Source organism: Pristiophorus japonicus, chromosome 22 (genome assembly GCF_044704955.1).
Source record: "Pristiophorus japonicus isolate sPriJap1 chromosome 22, sPriJap1.hap1, whole genome shotgun sequence".
In the NCBI taxonomy this organism is placed as follows: domain Eukaryota; kingdom Metazoa; phylum Chordata; class Chondrichthyes; family Pristiophoridae; genus Pristiophorus; species Pristiophorus japonicus.
In genome coordinates, this window is record NC_091998.1 from 14,859,757 (window position 1) to 14,878,970 (window position 19,214).

At 47.7% G+C, this 19,214-nt stretch overlaps 2 protein-coding genes across 8 annotated transcripts in view; one reads left to right on the plus strand and one right to left on the minus strand.

The window, feature by feature from the left end:
• LOC139234870 (very long chain fatty acid elongase 6-like) overlaps positions 1–14,472 on the minus strand; it is a 179,936-nt gene extending 165,464 nt beyond the window's left edge. Inside the window, exon 1 of the mRNA XM_070865667.1 lies at positions 14,412–14,472. The gene's annotated coding sequence lies outside the window, so the exon portion shown is untranslated. The remainder of the gene's footprint in view (positions 1–14,411) is intronic.
• A 369-nt stretch (positions 14,473–14,841) lies between these two features.
• The window catches only part of dlg5a (discs, large homolog 5a (Drosophila)), a 240,416-nt gene continuing 236,043 nt past the window's right edge, over positions 14,842–19,214 (plus strand). For all 7 annotated transcript variants that reach the window (XM_070865668.1, XM_070865671.1, XM_070865669.1 and 4 more), the window contains exon 1: positions 14,842–15,197. The gene's annotated coding sequence lies outside the window, so the exon portion shown is untranslated. The remainder of the gene's footprint in view (positions 15,198–19,214) is intronic.

Consider the following 19,214-nt stretch of genomic DNA (forward strand, 5'->3'; position numbering starts at 1 on the left):
TCTTTCTAACACACTTTGCCTCTTCAGAATTTTGGTGTAATGTGGTCCTTTTTGTTTTTTGCCTTGGGTTTCTCTGCCCTCCACTTTTACTATTCTCCTTTCTATCTTTTGCTTCTGACTCCATTTTATTTCCCTCTCTCTCCCTGCATAGGTTCCCATCCCCCTGCTATATTAGTTTAACTCCTCCCCAAGAGCACTAGCAAACACTCCCCCATAGACATTAGTTCCGGTCCTGCCCAGGTGCAGACCGTCCGGTTTGTACTGGTCCCACCTCCCCCAGAACCGGTTCCAATGCCTCAGGAATTTGAATCCCTCCCTTCTGCACCACTGCTCAAGCCACGTATTCATCTGAGCTATCGTGCGATTCCTACTCTGACTACTTCTTTGACTAAGTTTTTTGGTCACCTGAGCTAATTTCTACTTATGCAGCTCGGTGTCAATTTTTTAACCTCATAATACTCCTGTGAAGCCTCTTGGGACTTTTCACTACATTAATCATCATCATCATAGGCAGTCCCTCAGAATCGAGGAAGACTTGCTATCACTCTTAAAATGAGTCCTTAGGTGGCTGAACAGTCCGATACGAGAACCACAGTCCCTGTCACAGGTGGGACAGATAGTCATTGAGGGTAAGGGAGGGTGTGACTGGTTTGCTGCTCGCTCTTTCCGCTGCCTACGACTCAAGGTGCTCAGCGCCCTCCTGGATGCACTTCCTCCACTTAGGGCGGTCTTTGGCCAGGGACTCCCAGGTGTCAGTTGTTATGTATATGAACTTTACTAGTGTGTAAGACTTGCCACCAGGGGTGCGCCTGTGGGAGACCCAAGGGTCACCTGCACATCCCGGGCAAGCAAGTATAAAAGGTAATCTACCATGGTGTTGCTTCCTCACTCTGGAGTTACATTAAAGAGACCAAGGTCATAACAGTTTGAGCTTACAGTATACAGTCTTGTGGAGTTACTCTGAACATAACAATTGGCGACGAGTAACAGATCATGAACTTTCATGCGGTTAAGGTTGCCGTTGGTATTCTTGAGAGATTTGTTGAGGGTGATGATTGGGAAGCCTTCATTGAGCGTGTTGACCAGTACTTCATGGCCAATGAGCTGGATATGGAACAGACCGCGGTCAAGCGCAAGGTGATTCTCCTCACCGTTTGTCGGTCCATGATATATGGCCTCATCAAAAATCTGCTAGCACTGACGAAACCAACAAAGAAAACATATGCAGAGTTGTTCGGGAACACCTTAAGCCGAAGGAGAGCATCTTAATGGCCAAGTATAGCTTTTACACGCACCATCGCTCTGAGGGCCAGAACGTGGCGAGTTATGTCGCCGACCTAAGACGCCTTGAGGGACTGTGCCTATTTGCTGGATTTTTGGGTTAAATGTTGCGGGACTTTTTCGTGCTTGGAATCGGTCATTCTTCACAAACTGCTGTCTGCCAAATCCCGAGATCTGAGCAAGGCCATCACGATAGCCCAGGTTTTCATGTCCACGAACGATAACACTAAACAGATATCTTTGCAGCATTGAAGCTCACCGGCAAGTACTGTGCATAAAATAACGCCTTCAGCAGGCAGAACTGTACATGGCAGGGCCTACACGCCCGCAGAGGCCATACCTAGGATGACTCAGAGTCCGCTGTGGGGCGTGAATGCGAATCCATTAATACCATGTTGGCGCTGCGGGGGTAATCATCGGGCCCGTCAATGTTGATTCAAGCACTACGTGCGCAAAGGCTGCGGAACAATGGGGCACCTCCAGCGAATGTGCAAACGTGCTGCGACTTACCACGTGGCAGAGACGGCAGAAGATGACCGAGTCGGCGTGGATCACGCTAAACAAGTAAGAGAGGCAACTCAACCCGAGGCTGAAGAGGCAGTGTATGGGGTACACTCCTTCACCACCAAAAGCCCTCCGATAATGTTGAAAGTCAAATTAAATGACATTCCAGTTTCCATGAAACTGGACACGGGGCCGAGTCAGTCAATTATGAGCCAGAAGGCTTTTGAGAAACTGGGGCAACAAGACACAAAGGCCAAAACCAAGCCCGATTCACACCAAGTTGCACACTTACGCCAAAGAGCTGATACCAGTCATTGGCAGTGCGGCAGTGAAGGTATCTACAATGGAGCTGTGCATGATTTATCACTATGGATTGTAGCAGGCGATGGCCCAACGCTGTTCGGCAGAAGCTGGCTAGGAAAGATCCGATGGAACTGGAACAACATCAAAGCATTGTCTTTGGTGGATGATGCCTCGTGCGCCCAAGTGCTAAACAAATTCCCGTCATTATTTGAGCCAGGCATCGGAAACTTCACAGGCGCCAAAGTGCAGATCCATCTAGTCCCTGATGCACGACCCGTCCATCACAAGGCCCGAGCGGTCCCATATATGATGCGAGAGAAAGTCGAGATCGAGCTGGACAGACTTCAACGAGAGGGGATCATATCGCCAGTCGAGTTCAACGAGTGGGCCAGTCCAATTGTTCCCGTGTTGAAAAGCGATGGCACGGTCAGAATCTGTGGGGACTACAAGGTAATGATCAACCGAGTCTGGTTACAGGACCAGTACCCACTACCCAAAACGGATGACCTGTTCGCAATGCTAGCAGAGGAGGAAGTCATTCACCAAGCTGGATCTAATCTCTGCTTACATGACACCGGAGCTGGCTGAACCTTCAAAAAAATTGACGTGCATCAACACGCACATACCACAGATGCCCTTTTGGGATTCGCTCGGCTGCAGTCACCTTCCTGAGGAACAGCTCTGTCACATTCTGTGGTCTGGGTGCCTTCAGTTCCGCGCACCGTTTCAAGACGACATTCTGATCATTAGTCACAACACCACCGAACACTTGCACAACCTGGAAGAGGTTCTAAAGCGACTTGGCAGAGTGGGACTCAGGCTGAAATGCTCCAAGTGTGTTTTCCTGGCGCAAGAGGTCGAATTTCAAGAGGGGAGAAAGGTTGCGGCAGACGGCATCAGACCCACGGACTCCAAGACGGAGGCTATCAAGAATGTGATGGAGCTGTGTTCATTCCTGGGACTCAACTATTTTGGTAACTTTCTATTGGGATTGAGAACTTTGCTGGAACCCTTGCATTTATTGCTAAGGGTGAAAACTGGGTTTGGGGTAAATCTCAAAAGAAAACCTTTAATAAGGCCAGAAATCTGCTATGTTCTAACAAGTTACTTGTATTGTATGACTCGTGTAAACGTTTAGTACTAGCTTGTGATGCATCTTCGTATGGGGTCGGTTGTGTGTTACAGCAAGCCAATGTGTCAGATAAACTGCAACTGGTTGCATATGTGTCCAGAAGTTTATCCAAGGCTGAAAGAGCTTACAGTATGGTTGAGAAAGAAGCATTAGCATGCGTATAAGGGGTTAAGAAAATGCACCAATACCTATTTGGACTCCGATTCGAGCTCAAAACTGACCACAAACGCACCCAACCAGCAATCGACCTCGCGGTCAACCATGAGGATGAACCTACCTGCCCAACAGTCCAATCAGATCAGCCGCGCTGCAGTGCAGCAATGACCGTAAACCCCTGGATCACCTCAACTTGTAAATAACTTGTATCTAAGACTTTTGGAGGGGGTGGGGGGGGGGCGGGAGTGATATTATGTATGTGAACTTTAATAGTGTGTAAGACTTGCCACCAGGGGGCGCACCTGTGGGAGACCCAAGGGTCACCTGCACACCCCGGGAAAGCAGGTATAAAAGGCAATCTACCATGCTGCTTCCTCACTCTGGAGATACATTAACGAGACCAAGCTCACAACAGTTTGAGCTTACAGTGTACAGTCTTGTGGAGTTATTCCGAACATAACATGAGTGGGGATGTTGCACTTTATCAGGGAGTCCTTGAGGGTGTCCCTGTAATGTTTCCTCTGCCACCTTTGCCGTGAAGGAGTAACGAGTAGAGCGCTTGCTTTGGGAGTCTCGTGTCTGCCATGCGGACAATGTGGCCTGTCCAGCAGAGCTGATCAGGTGTGGTCAGTGCTTTAATGCTGGGGATGTTAGCCTGGTCGAGGATGCTAATGTTGGTGCGTCTGTCCTCCCAAGGGATGTGTAGGATCTTGCAGAGACATCGTTGGTGGTATTTCTCCAGCGACTTGAGGTGTCTACTGTACATAGTTCATGTCTCTGAGCCATACAGGAGGGCGGGTATTACTACAGCCCTGTAGACCATGAGCTTGGTGGCAGATTTGAGGGCCTGGTCTTTGAACACTCTTTTCCTCATACAGTTAAAGAGGCAGGGCACTGGAGGCGGTGTTGAATCTCGTCATCAATGTCTGCTCTTGTTGATAAGAGACTCCCGAGGTATGGGAAATGATCCACTTTGTCCAGGGCCACGCCGTGGATCTTGATGACTGGGGGGCAGTGCTGTGCGGCGAGAACAGGCTGGTGGATCTTACGGATATTTAAGGTAAGATCCATGCTTTTATATGCCTCAGTAAATACGTCGACTATGTCCTGGAGTTCAGCCTCTGTATGTGCGCAGATGCAGGCATCGTCCGTGTACTGTAGCTCGACGACAGTCGACAACCATGATGAGCAAGGATTTTTCATCACAGTCAAGGCACCTACGGTCAAAACTCCCAAGGCCCCAACCCACTGCTGGCCAAGAATGGGGAAACACTCATCAAGGACACCGAGGCAGTCAGGGCCTACTGGAAGGAACACTTCGACGATCTCCTGAATCGAGACTCTGCTTTTGACTCGAGTGTTCTCGACTCTATCCCGCAGCATGCTACTACGTTAAAGGTGCTATGTAAATGCAAATTGTTGTTGTTGTTTTTGTGGAGTTATCCTGTCTATCCCTTAATGGCCATATTCCCATCTCAACCTTTCTTTTTTTACAGATTTGTCTGTAAAATATTTTTACTATTTTGTGTTATGTTCCTTGGTAATTTAAGTTCATAGTTCCTCTTTGCCTTCCTAATTGTTTTTTTGACTTCTCTCCTAATCTTTTCATATTCTCCCTTATCATGCACTCCCCTGCTATCTATGTACTTAATGTATGCCTCTTTCTATACCCTCAATTGTTCCCATCTTTTCTCTTATTCATGACTAAAGAGGCACAGTGGTGTCTAGCTCATGAACCAACAGCAAATTCATGAGCCCTGATCTACAACTCTGAGAAGTGCCTTGCCATTACTTTGCACTTTCTTTAACTTGCTGTGCATGCTATCATAGTGCAAACTGTGTAGCTTGATACTACACTAACGTACTGTCTCTAGCAAATATTAATACAGAAATTCTTTATATGGAGGCAATAATTTCGTTACAAATTCCTGAAACAGAGGTAAATAATATAACCTAGGAAAATGCCTTAAAAGCAGGCTGATATGCATCCAAAACACAAAGCAATTGTAATGGAAATTATTTTTTGTACAGGCGACATTGTCATCCAAGGGAAAGTACATATATATGAAAGGAGTATATGTAACAGGAAAACAAATAGTTGAAAGGAGAATTATTACTAATGAAGAAGCTGTGGATTGTGTGCAGATGCAAGCTGTGTTGCTGTGTATTTTCTTAGGTGGCTCTGAAAATAGTATAATTTTTCACACATTAGTAAGAATCTAGGTACAAATTATGAGGCAAAATGAATGGGCGTTGGAAAGTTTAACCTGCCTTTTCACAATGCTGATGGACCTGCAATTTATTTTCACCACTTGCGATTCTTCCTTTATCTTTTTAAAGAAGGTGAAATATTGGTGGGCTGAGACACTGAAACCTGGGAGAAGAATCTTTGACAAGCCAGAAAGTTCTTTGATGAAAAGATGCATGTCCAATTATGTAAAGAGGCAGCGACTATTCAAAATGCTATCCCAGAAATTATTATTATCAATGGAACACTCTGTTTAGCTTTTCAAATAAAAGTTATTTGTTATTAATTTTTTGAGTGAGGGCAAAAAACATTGCACAAGGTTACTGCATATTAGCAGTTCCACATTTTCAACCTCCTTAGTGTTTTATGCATGCTTCACAACTTAAATTGGAGATATTCCGTGGCTGTATAAATAGTTGGACAAACAGTTTTTGCCATTTTTCCTAATTTATTTATCCTGCACATGTGTTAGAACAGATACATCAAATTGGGGATAATCACTGTACCCATATCTCTCTGGAGAATTAAAATTCCATTCTGGAACTGCTAATATGCAGTAACCTTGTGCAATGTTTTTTGCCCTCACTCAAAAAATTAATAACAAATAACTTTTATTTATATAGCACCTTTAACGTAGTAAAACATCACAACACGCTTCACAACAGTATTACAAGACAGAACAGATAAAAGAAGAAATTAAGGCAGATGACCAAAACCTTGTTTAAAGAGGTAGGTTTTAAGGAGCGTCTTACTATGGAATCATCCATTTTCATGCACAAACCCAGCATTCATTGTTTTTCTGTTATACCAAGCACCAATTAAAGGTAAGCTTATCCTTGCATTCAAGTGCATGTTGTTAATGCTGCCCATTTTAAGGCATCAAGGCAGTGGAGTGTGTGGGCAGAAGTCACAGTAGGTTGATTCAGGAGATGAGGGGTTTGACTTATGAAGATAGGTTGAGTAGGTTGGGCCTATACACATTGGAGTTCAGAAGAATGAGATAATGAGGGGGCTCGACAAGGTGGATGAAGAGAGGATATTTCATACTCATAGGGGAAACTAAAACTAGGGGACATAGTCTCAGAATAAGGGGCCACCTATTTAAAACTGAGATGAGGAATTTCTTCTCTCAAGAGGGTTATAAATCTATGGAATTCTCTGCCCCAGAGAGCCGTGGAGGCTGGGTCATTGAATATATTTAAGATGGAGATAGAGATTTTTGAACGATAAGGGAATAAAGGGTTATGGGGAGCGGGCAGGGAAGTGGAGCTGAGTGTATGATGAGATCAGCCATGATCTTGTTAAATCGCGGAGCAGGCTCGACGGCCAGGTGGCCTACTCCTGCTCCTATTTCTTATGTTCTTAGTTGAGCAGGAGGCATTTTGAGGACAAACTGAACTATTTCCATCCACACAGCTTTAGCCAGTGTTAGTTTGTTGGTGATATTGGAGGAGCAGAAGAGGACTTGGGAGGCTTCAAGCCAAAAGGAATGTCACATGCTGCTGTTATACTTTGTGAGTGTGATGGGCCTTTGAAATGTTGAGTTACGTAAAGTTAGATCCCCAAAAGTTCCTGCTATTAAATATTGATCAAGTGAGTCAGCATATATCTCCAACAGAAGCCACCAGGTGGCTGTGCAGCTGTTTTCTTACTGCCAAATGAATGTAATTTTGAGGACTATTTACAAGTGGTTTGTGAGATCCATTCGTTTGAAGTTAATCATTTTAGAGCCTCTCATCTGAACACGAGTGAATCACTGACCCTTGATTGATACCTGTGTTTTTTTCAAGTATTGTTTGACTAGTACTCCACAGAAACATACAGCAAATACGAAATTCATCCGGTCCTGAATTTTCAGCAGAATAGCGTTGTGTGTGTGGGCCAGGATGGCAAAAATCTATCTGGTGAGTAAATTGCAAACATGCCACCCCACCCCAGCCTATTTTCACTGTAGCTGAGCCCTAGTGGGGGTGGGGGTAGGGGGGTCACTGTTCACCCACTTCAGCTCGAGAGTATATGCCAGTATTGGAACCTCCACACTTCTTCCCCAGCCCCTCCCCCCACACTGACATAATTTAGTCAGCAGGAAATAGAAGCTTTCCTTAATGAAAACCTAGGAAAATAGAAGATGTAAGTGGAAATTCCCCACTGAGTTTATTTGCTGGTCAACCCCACTCCTCCCACTAAGATTATTGCATTCCAACCACCCCGGTTGAGGAAGAAATTAGAAAGAACTTGCAGTTATATAGCATCTTTCATGACCTCAGGGCATTCAAAAGCGCTTGGAGCCAATGAGGTAATTTGAAGTGTAGTTACTGTTGCAATGTAGAGAACATGGCAGCCAATTTGTACACAGCAAGGTCCCAGAAAACAGTAGTAAGAAAATGACCAGATAATCTGTATTTTAATGATTCTGGTTGAGGGATAACTATTTGCCAGGTTGAGATTCTTTTGTGACACCATTCGCGCCCCCACCCCTCGTTACTGGCCTTCAACTTCTCTCCTGCTGAATTGTTTTCCAGCCTCCTGACCCCACCTTTGCTTCAACTGTCCCCCTCCTCTTCCCTCGGTTACAATTTCCCTCTGATCCTGTTTGACCTGTTGCGCTTGGTATTGACCCCCTTGTGCAAAGACACAGGAGATGGATGAAGGTAACGCATTTGGTTGGATAGTACAAGATGGCAGTTATAGTATAGTATATGGAAATGCTGTTTCTGAGAACATCGGTCTGGAATACTTGTGCAGGGGCTAGCTATGGGAATTATTATAAGTAGTGACCAGTGAATGTCTCAAATGCTTGAACGTGTCCTTTTATTTATATTAATTTTTGTAATATGGGTGTCGCTGGCAAGATCGGCATTTATTGTCCATCCCTAGTTGCCCTTGAGAAGGTGGTAGTAGGTCATCTTTATAAATCACTGCAGTCTGTATGGTGTAGGTACTCCCACTGTGCTATTTGGGGATTCCGGGATTTTGACCCACAATGAAGGAACGGTGATATATCCAAGTTGGGTTGGTGTGTAACGGAGAAATTTGGAGGTGATGGTGTTCCCATGCACCTGCTGCCCTTGTCCTTCTAGATGGTGGAGGCCGTGGGTTTGTGAGGTGCTGTCGAAGGTAACTTGCTGCAGTGTATCCTGTAGATAGTACATGTTGTGGCCACAGTAAATGTTTAAGATGGTGGATGGGTTGGCAATCAAGCAGACTGCTTTGACTTGGGTGATGTTGTGCTTCTTGAGTGTTGTTGCAGCTGCACCCATTCCAGGCAAGTGGAGAGTATACCATCTCAATTCTGACTTGTGCCTTGTAGGCAGAGGCACTTTGGAAGGCAGGAGGTGAGCCACTTATCTCAGAATCTAGTTGTTCTAGTAGCTATGGCATTTATGTGGCTGCACCAGTTGAATTTATGGTCCCTTGTGACTGCAGGATGTTGATGGTGGGAGATTTGGTGATGGTAATACCATTGAATGTCAAGGGGAGGTGGTTAGGTTCTCTCCTGTTGTAGATGGCCATTAGCTGGCACTTATGTGGCGCAAATATTACTTGCCACTCATCAGCCCAAACCTGGATGTTGTCCAGGTTTTGGTGCATGCGGGTATGGACTGCTTCATTATCTGAGGAATTGTAAATGGAATTGAACATTGCGCAATCATCAGCACATAGCCCCACTTCTGACCTTATGATGGAGGGAAGGTCATTGATGAAGCAGCTGAAGATAGTTGGTCCTAGGAGGCAGACCTGAGGAACTCTTGCAATGATGTTCTGGAGTTGAGATCATTAACTTCCAACAATCACCTTCCAAACTGCAGAGTTTCCCCTGATTTCCACTGACTTTAATTTGACAAGCACTCCTTGTTGCCACAGTTGATTAAATGCTACCCCGATGTCAAGGGCAGTCACTCTCATCTCAGCTCTGGAATTCAGTTCTCGTCTCCATGTTTGAACTATGTTTGTAATTAAGTCTGGAGCCAAATAGTCTAAACTGGCCACCGGTGAGCAAGTGATAATTGCTGCTTGATAGCACTGTTGACAACTCCTTCCATCTCTCGCTCATTGGACGGGATGAATTTGAGCTGCTTATTGTGGACAGGGCACACCTGGGCAATTTTTCACATTGTTGGGTAGATGCCAGTACTGGAACAGCTTGGTTAGAGATACGGCTGGTTCTGGAGCAAAGGTCATCAGCACAGCAGCCGGGATGTCATCAGGGCCCACAGCCTTTGCTGTGTCCAGTAGGCTCAGCTGCTTCTTGGTATCATGTGAAGTGAATCAATAACTAGAAGTGGACACAGTAATTAACGGTGTAGTCTGACTAGCACACTACATGATCTCCTCTGATTTGTCTTCTAATGCTTTGGCTATATGATGATGAGTGCTTGGCAGTGGTTGCACATGTTGAGCCTTTAGCTTATTTCAACACCTGTGTTAAAGTACGTATGCGGCCCATTTTGTTCCTCCCATGTGCACTGTCCTTATTAAATTTCATTTGCCATTGTTCCAGTCACTTGCATATTTTGTACACCTCATTTTGTAATCTGAGCTGCCTCTCAGAATCAACTATCACTCCTAGTTTGTTATCATCTGCAAATTTGATCAATGTGCATTTAGCTTCTGAATCCAAGTCAATAGAAACAGTAATGTTCTCAGTACAGATCCCTGGGGCACACCACTGCGCTTCTCTCCACCCTAACATAACTCTTCCAACAAGTACCCACTGTTTTCTTCCTTTGATCCAATGTCTTATTCATTCCCTGAATCCCTACAGCTTTAAGCTAAATGAGTAGCCTTTCATGAGAACTTTAATGCCTTTTACAAATCTTGCTCCATTTCACTTGTTATTTCACTTCCTCAAAAAAGTCGCTGGTTAGTCAGGTAGCATCTTTTGCTTTGGAAACTGAAATAAGTTAATGGGCCAGTAATACAACAACATCTGTTTTGTCACCCCTAGTGAAAATGGCCACCACATTAGCTTGTTTGCAGTCAACTGGTTTCTCCCCGGTGTTCATTATCATCATCATAGGCAGTCCCTTGGAATTGAGGAAGACTTGCTTCCACTCCTGAAGTGAGTTCTTTGGTGGCTGAACAGTCCAATACTGAAGAGCCACAGACTCTGTCACAGGTGGGACAGATAGTCGTTGAGGAAAGGGGTGGGTGGGACTGGTTTGCCGCATGCTCTTTCTGCTGTCTGCGCTTGATTTCTACATGCTCTCGGCGTTGAGACTCGAGGTGCTCAGCACCCTCTCGGATGCACTTCCTCCACTTAGGCAGTCTTGGGCCAGGGACTCCCAGGTGTCAGTGGGGATGTTGCACTTTATCAGGGAGGCTTTGAGGGTGTCCTTGTAACATTTCCACTGCCCACCTTTGGCTTGTTTGCCGTGAAGGAGCTCCGAGTAGAGCACTTGCTTTGGGAGTCTCGTGTCTGGCATGTGGACTATGTGGCCTGCCCAGCGGAGCTGATCGAGTGTGGTCAGTGCTTCAATGCTGGGGATGTTAGCCTGAATGAGGACGCTGATGTTGGTGCACCTGTTCTCCCAAGGGATTTGTAGAATCTTGCGGAAACTTCGTTGGTGATATTTCTCCAGCAACTTGAGGTGTCTACTGTACATGGTCAATTCCCTTATGATCACAGTCAGTACTTCATAAATCTTTCTAGTGTCTCTTAGTATCTTGGGCTAAATACCATTTAACCCTTTTAGACAGTCTACTACTTCCACCTCATTGATAGCAGCCATTAATTTTATTTAGGCCATTGCGACTTAGAGAGGGCATGTTGTTTATGTCGTCTCTTGTGAATACTTGAATACTTCAGAACACCAATTATCTTATATTCATCCTCTCTTTCAGCCCTTCTGATTGTCCTCTGATAACAAAAAAGCTGCATTTCACCATACCATACAATAGAACAGCTGTATCATTATGCGTAGTGGGCTGCGAAACAAAATTGAGTTTTGGTAACAACTTAATGACAGGACATGGGCAGGAATGTTCTCATTAGGATTTGATTATAACATCTGCATTTGTATTTTAGTGACTGTACGGACTATGTTAATAAATTGGCTGCCTTAATTGTGAAAACCTTGTTTTATAACCAACTAAATTTCCGTAAGACAATTGCTGCAGTGGTCGTATTTCAAAGTCTAATGTTTGTTTAGTATCAACTTGTAACAGATTTAAATGAGAAAGGCTTTATTTTATTCTTCATGTTTACCAATACAAACAGCAACTTACATCTATCCTTCATTTTCAATTCGCTGACTCAACTCTTGCCTTGTCTTCTGGTGGCATCCTTGGTTCAGTGGTCACCTGAGTCAAAAGGTTGTCGATTTCAAGTTCCACCCCACAAACTTGAGCACATAATCTAGGCCAACACTTCAGTGCAGTGCTGAGGGAACGTTACACCATTGGATTTCAGATGAGATCATAAACAGAGGCTCCATATGCCCTCTCAGGTGAGCATAAAAGATCTCATGGAACTATGTCAAGAAGAGCAAGTGAGTTCTCCCTGGTGTCCTGGCCAATATTTATCCCTCAACCAACATCACTAAAACAGATTATCTGGTCATTATATCATTGCTGTTTGTGGGATCTTGCTGTGTGTATACTGGCTGCTGCATTTCCTACATTACAACAGTGACTATATTTCAAAAGATACTTCATTGGTTGTAAAGCTCTTCTTTCTTTCTGCACTTTCTACAGAATGACGTCGGTAATTATTTAAAAAAAAGTTTCAATTAGCCAATCTGAAAAATATTACAATTGCTGACTGCTAGACTACCACCTGTTTAAACTATATAAAACTAACACTGCAGAATTGTTGCTTTAGAAACCAAACGAGTACCTTATTGTCAAATGATTCATCATAACTCATTGTCAAATGATTCATCAGTAACTAATAAATAAAATGTTACAATTTCATTCACAATGTGTTCTTATAATTATTTGTGGGTTTCATTGAATGGCTGAGCAAATTAGCATGCAGAGATCTACTTTGAGGCATTTTCCTCTGGTTTTTGGTTAAAATCCCTTATATTTAGGGTTTAGATTTTTTTTAAATGTGGGCTACTGCAAGTCCAAATGTGAGCTGGTTTCACTGTTGGGCCACTGAGTTGCTGGAAGGAGTGAATGTATGATTTTAAACAACTTATATTTATCTAGTATCTTTAATGCAATAAAACGTCCAAGGTGCTTCACAGGAGTGTTATAAAAAAATTGACACTGAGCCATATAAGGAGAAATTAGGGCAGATGAAAGAGGTAGGTTTTAAGGAGCGTCCTAAAGGAGGAAAGGGAGGTAGAGAGGCGGAGGGGTTTGGGGAGGAAATTTCAGAGCTTAAGGCCTAAGAAACAGAAGGCTCGGCCACCAATGGTGGAGCAATTAAAATAGGGGATGCGTAAGAGGCCAGAATTGGCAGATACCTCGGCGAGTTGTGGGGCTGGAGGACATTGTGGAGATAGGGAGGGGCGAGGCCATGGAGGGATTTGAAAACAAGGATTGAGGGAGTGCAACAGGGTGCACCAGACTGATGAGAAGAGCAGGAGGATTGTCCTATGAGGAGAGATTAAGTAGACTGGGCCTATATTCCCTAGAGTTTAGAAGAATGAGAGGTGATCGCATTGAAAAATACAAAATTCTTACAGGGCTTGACAGGGTGGATGCAGGGAGGATGTTTCCTCTGGCTGGCGAGTCTAGAACCAGGGGTCACAGTCTCAGGATAAGGGGTCAAAAACATAAGAACTATGAGCATAAGGCCATTCGGCCCCTCGAGCCTGCTCCGCCATTCAATGAGATCATGGCTGATCTTTGACTTCAACTCCACTTCTGTGCACCGTCCCCATAGCCCTTGATTCTTTTGTAGTTCAAAAATCTGTCTATCTCCACCTTAAATGTATTCAATGACCCAACCTCCACAGCTGTCTGAGGTAGACAAAGATTCACGACACTCCAAGAGAAGAAATTTCTGCTCATCTTCGTTTTTAATGGGCAACCCCCGATTCTGATACTATGCCTCCTAGTTCTAGATTCACCCACGAGGAGCTGATATAAGGCGGTGCGGGTCTCACATAGAACAGCTGGCGGGCAGAGCCTCTGATTTTAGTTGGCATTTCCGCCCGGAGGAGACGGCAGACGGAGCAGGAGAAACCAACATTTGATCTTACCCCCCCCCCACCCCCATGAAGCGAAATAGAGGGAGCCCCCACCATCTCCCGTCCAAAAATTGGTTTTTCATGGGTCGGCCATTTAGAACTGAGATGAAGAGAAACTGAGAGGGTAGTGAATCTTTGGAATTTTCTCCCACAGAGGGCTGTGGAGGCTGTCTTGGAGTATATTTAAGACAGAAATCGACAGATTTTTGAAGGGAATCAAGGGGATTGGGCGGGAAAGTGGAGTTGAGGTAGGTCAGCCATGATCTCACTGAATGGCAGAGCAGTTTCGAGGGGCCCAATGACCCACTCCTGCTCTTAATTCTTATGGTCTCATGGTTGAGAATTTTAAAATCGAAACGGTGCTTCACCCGGGTTCCGAGGTAGGTCAGCAATGGGGCAATTACATCAGTGTGTCCTGGTCCAATGATCTCCTGATCTCTGGCCCTGCTTCACCTGAAGACGGCACTTGGTCCTGACTCGCGGCCATGGCCAACCTATGGAAAGAACATGCTGGAAGGGCACACAAACATTGAGAAACTGCAACAGACGGTCGACTTTGCAGGCAAGGATCCTTCAATCTTTTTTTTTAACCTACCTTTGTTATATTTCTTCCCATCCCTTACCACGGTTCATTTTAACACACCTTTTTTTTTCCCCCCCTCTCGTCAGGTTTTCTCTCAGATTGTTCAGCGCCTTGGTTCTTTTCCCTCGCTGGACGATTTTCACACACACGCTCGACGGCTCCGGAGCGCGGGCTGGCGCTGCACCTGACGGGCATGCGCAGTGCGAGGCCCAGTCCGCTTTCTTGCCCCCCACAGCACGTGCGCGGAGGGGCGGGAAGAGTCTGACTCGGCGCAGGCGCAGTGAGGCAGAGTCCGTGGAATCTGTTTGCGACGCGTGCGCAGTGAGTCCAGTTCGGGCGGCCGCCTGTTAGAGCGCGTGCGCAGCGAGTCCAGTTCAGGGCGGAGTCGGATTCGGCGCGCGCGTAGCGAGTCCAGTTCAGCGACATCTGTTTGCGACGCGTGCGCGGTGAGGCCGTGTCCGTTGCGACTGATTCGACGCAGGCGCAGTGAGTCCGGTTCGCCGGGGGCGAAGAGTGCGAGAGAGCGAGTCTGATTCGACGCAGGCGCAGTGAGGAGCTCCTCGATTCCCACCCCCCCCCCCAACCAAACGCGTGCGCCTGCGCACCTGGAGTCGCGTCACGCAACGGCCCGGTTTGGGGGGGGGGGGTTGGGGTAAAGCAGTGAGAGAAAAATATAGCGAGCGCTTTCCGAGCGGGAATGGGGCTGAAAAGCGGCCTCCGTCATCGCTGCCCGCCGTCTCCGGCTCCCCAAGACCATTTCACGCCGAGTCGCGGATAACCAGACGACGATCGGAGCGGCGCGCTGCCCGGGCCGCGGAGCGAGCGGAGCCGCCGGCAGCGCCTGAGGTAAGAGGCGGCAGCGCCGAGGAGCCGAGGGAGGCGGTGACTACTCCCGCGGGGGGGGGGAGGATCGGCTTCCTCCCCCTCCCCGTGGATTGTAAATCAATCCACCCCGCACCCTCAAATCGGGGCATTACTCAGTACACAGTCTGTCTGTCTGGGGCTCTGTGCCCGTCTGTCTGTCTGGGGCCATCTATCTCAATGTGTGTGCGTGTACAGGTGTAAGTGTGCACCTTCTTGGCTGGGTATTTCTTTGGGTCTGTGAAACTGTGTCCCTGTCAGTGTTGTACACCTGTATGTATGGAATTAAAAGTCTACTTGTGAGTGAGACGGTCTGCTTGCTTGAGGTTTTGTGTTTGTTGAGAGATAAAGCACATCCGTGGCTCAGTGGGTAGCACTCTCACCTCTGAGTCAGAAGGTTGTGGGTTCAAGTCCCACTCCAGTGACGTGAGCACCTAAATCAAGGCTGACACTCCAGTGCAATGCTGAGGGAGTGCTGTATTTACTGTCAGAGGTGCTGTCTTTAGAATGAGACGTTAAACTGTGTCTCAGGTGGATGTAAAAGATCCCATGCCACTATTTTCAAAGAAAGACAGGGAAGTTATCCCCGGTGTCCTGGCCAATATTTATCCTTCAATCAACATCACTAAAACAGATCATCTGGTCATTATCACATTGGTGTTTGTAAGATGTAAAATGTGCGCAAATTGGCTGCTGCGTTTCTTACATTACAACAGTGACTACACTATTTAAAAAAAAAAATACTTCATTGGCCCTAAAGCACTTTGGGACATCCAGTGGTCATGAAAGGCGCTATATAAATGCGTCTGTTTTCTTTTGTATTTGTGAAATTGTGGATTTGTACACATGTCTGAGTTGGAGACGCCACTTGTATGTGTGAGGCCTTGTGTCTGTTTGTGTGATGGGGTGCCTGATTGTGTGACTTTCTGCATGAGTGAGATATACATCTGCTTGTGCATGGGAGGAACTGCATCTACAGCTGGATGGATGTCTGCCTATGAGGGAGAATGGAATTGTGTGGCAGTCTGCTTTGAGAGACAATTTTTGTGTGACTGAGCACCTTTTACGTTTTGTGAGAGTGAGACTGAGACTGCAGTCTCGTGAATGTTTGTGTCTTATGCGACTGTGTGTCTGTCTCAACCTGTGTGAGGATGAGACCATTTTTGCCTGTTAGTATGACCAAGCACCTGCCTGCATGTGTGAAAGTGTAATTGTGATTCTACCTGTCTATGTAGAGAATATGACAATGGGAATGAGATTCGCTGTACTTGTCTGCCTAAGAGTGACATTATGTGCCTGCCTTTACACATACTAGTAAAATCTGTGGAGCGAGTGAGACTGTGCACCATATGTTTGAGTGAGACTCTGGAAGTGTCCACCTGCTCATGAGAGTGAGGTGTTGTGCCTGTCAGTGTCTGCCTGTGTGTGCATCTCTATGCATATGAGACCGCGTGTCGGTGTATGTGTGCAAAACTGTGAGTGACAGAACCTGCCTGACTGCCTGTATGTGCTACTTTGCATCTGTCTTTATGTAAGTCTTCCTAGCTCTGCACATGTGTCTGTGTGAGAGTTAGTTGTGCATGAGCGAGAGGCTTTGCATTGCCTGTATCTGTGTGAAAGAGGTTATGTGCCTGCCTGACTCTCAGACTGTACACCTGCGTGTGTGCGTGCCCTTGCTTGTTTCCACATGCACAGATTAGTGCAAAGTGTGAGGCTGTAAACCTGTCTGTGCCCACCAGACTGTATGCAGGAGTAAGACACCGTCTTTGTTTACATGCCAATGTGTGAGAATGGATGAAAGAAAATCTGCAGGTCTTTGAGTATGTTTGTGTGAAGTGCTGTGCAGCTATGCATCTGCTTGCCTTTGTTTATAAAGGTAAGACTGCATCTGCCAGAGAGGTTGAATGAAACTGCCCACCTTTGCAGGAGAGTGAGATTGTCTTCTTGTTACATGTGAGAGAGTGATCTAGGGAACCTGTTTTCCTGCCTGCATGTGAATGTAAATTACATTCTAAACACTGATTTTGTGTGTGTGTGTGCATGGATATGCACTCTGCAACGGATGTTGTGAGTAAATGTGATTTGCTGCTCAAATATTATTTTGAAAATTTTTGCAAACTCAATGTTCGGAGGGGTACAATGGATGTACAATTTTATGTCGTGCAATAATCCACAGGATGATACCTGAGATGAGGGACTGAGTAAACAACATATTCCTTGGTGCTGAGAGGTTACGGGTGATTTAGTTGAGGTGTTTCAAATAATAAAGGGAATTGACAGTAAATAGGGAATGACTCTCTCGTTGGGGAACAAGGGGATGTAAAAATTAACATTTCAACTAAGCCAATTAGAAGCATATTGGGGGAAAGTTCTTCACACTAAGGGTTGTAGGAATGTGAAATGCACTACTGTAGAAGATCGTGGATGCGGAATCAATCAAAGTGTTTAAAAGAGAGGGCGCTACTTGGGAATTGAGGGTATTAAAGGATATGGAAGAAATGTGGAGCTGAACAAAATGACAGAGCAGGCGGGATGGGCTACTTCCAAACCTATGGGCCCAAGTTTCGAGCCGCGCCTAGAACAGCGCAGTCCCGACCTGGACGCCCGTTTTTTTGCGCCACAAAGTGCGCCTAAAAAAAACCTCCAGATTCTCCAGCTCCCTGCAGGTCCTCTGGCCCTCGGCGCAGCGCAACATGAGCTGTGGGGGGCGGAGCCAGGTCCCTGCGCTGAAAATAGTGCCGGGACCTCTGCACATGCGCGCTACAGTGGGCGGCCAAGTGCAGTAGCTCCAGGCGCCCAAATCTGTGTGGGAGGGGCCCGAAGCACGCAGTCCCTAGCCCTGGCCGAATGGCCTCACTGGGGCTGCGTGAATAAGGCTCCTCCCATGGCCAGCTCCTGCTTCCTCCCGACCCGACTCGACACCCGCTTCCTGCCCCCCGCCTCCAGACCGGACCCGACACCGACCCGACTCCCGCTCCCCACCCCCCTCGACCGGACCTGACACTGACCTGACTCCTCCCACCCCCCGACCCGACTCCCGCCTCCCGACCCGACCCCTGCCCCCCGGACCGGACCCCACTCCCCCCCCCCCCCGGATTGGATCCGACCTGACCTCCCTCCCCCCGACCCGAACCGAACCGACCTCCCTCCCACCACCCCCCCCCGACCCGCGCTCCACCCGACCCGACCCAACCCAACGCCACCTACCCCTCCTCCCTACCGCCTCTCCCCCCCCCCATCTCCTTCCCCCCCCCCCACCCCCTCCCCCCCCCCCCCAATCTCCTTCCCCCCTCCCCCCATCTCCTTCCCCCCCCCCCCCATCCCCTTCCCCCCCCCCCCCATCTCCTCCCCCCCCCCATCCTCCCCCCCCCCATCCCCCCTTCCCCCCCCCCCATCTCCTCCCCCCCCCACCCCCATCTCCTTCCCCCCCCCCATCTCCTTCCCCCCCCCCCATCTCCTTCCCCCCCTCCCCCATCTCCTTCCCCCCCCCCCATCCCTTCCTCCCCCCCCCCATCCCTCCCCCCATCTCCTTCCCCCCCCCCATCTCCTTCCCCCCCCATCTCCTTCCCCCCCCCCCATCTCCTTCCCCCCCCCCATCTCCTTCCCCCCCCCCATCTCCTTCCCCCCCCCCATCTCCTTCCCCCCCCCCATCTCCTTCCCCCCCCCCATCTCCTTCCCCCCCCCCCATCTCCTTCCCCCCCCCCATCTCCTTCCCCCCCCCCATCTCCTTCCCCCCCCCCCCATCTCCTTCCCCCCCCCCCATCTCCTTCCCCCCCCCCCCATCTCCTTCCCCCCCCCCATCTCCTTCCCCCCCCCCCATCTCCTTCCCCCCCCCCCATCTCCTTCCCCCCCCCCCATCTCCTTCCCCCCCCCCCCATCTCCTTCCCCCCCCCCCCATCTCCTTCCCCCCCCCCCCCCATCTCCTTCCCCCCCCCCCCCATCTCCTTCCCCCCCCCCCCATCTCCTTCCCCCCCCCATCTCCTTCCCCCCCCCCCCATCTCC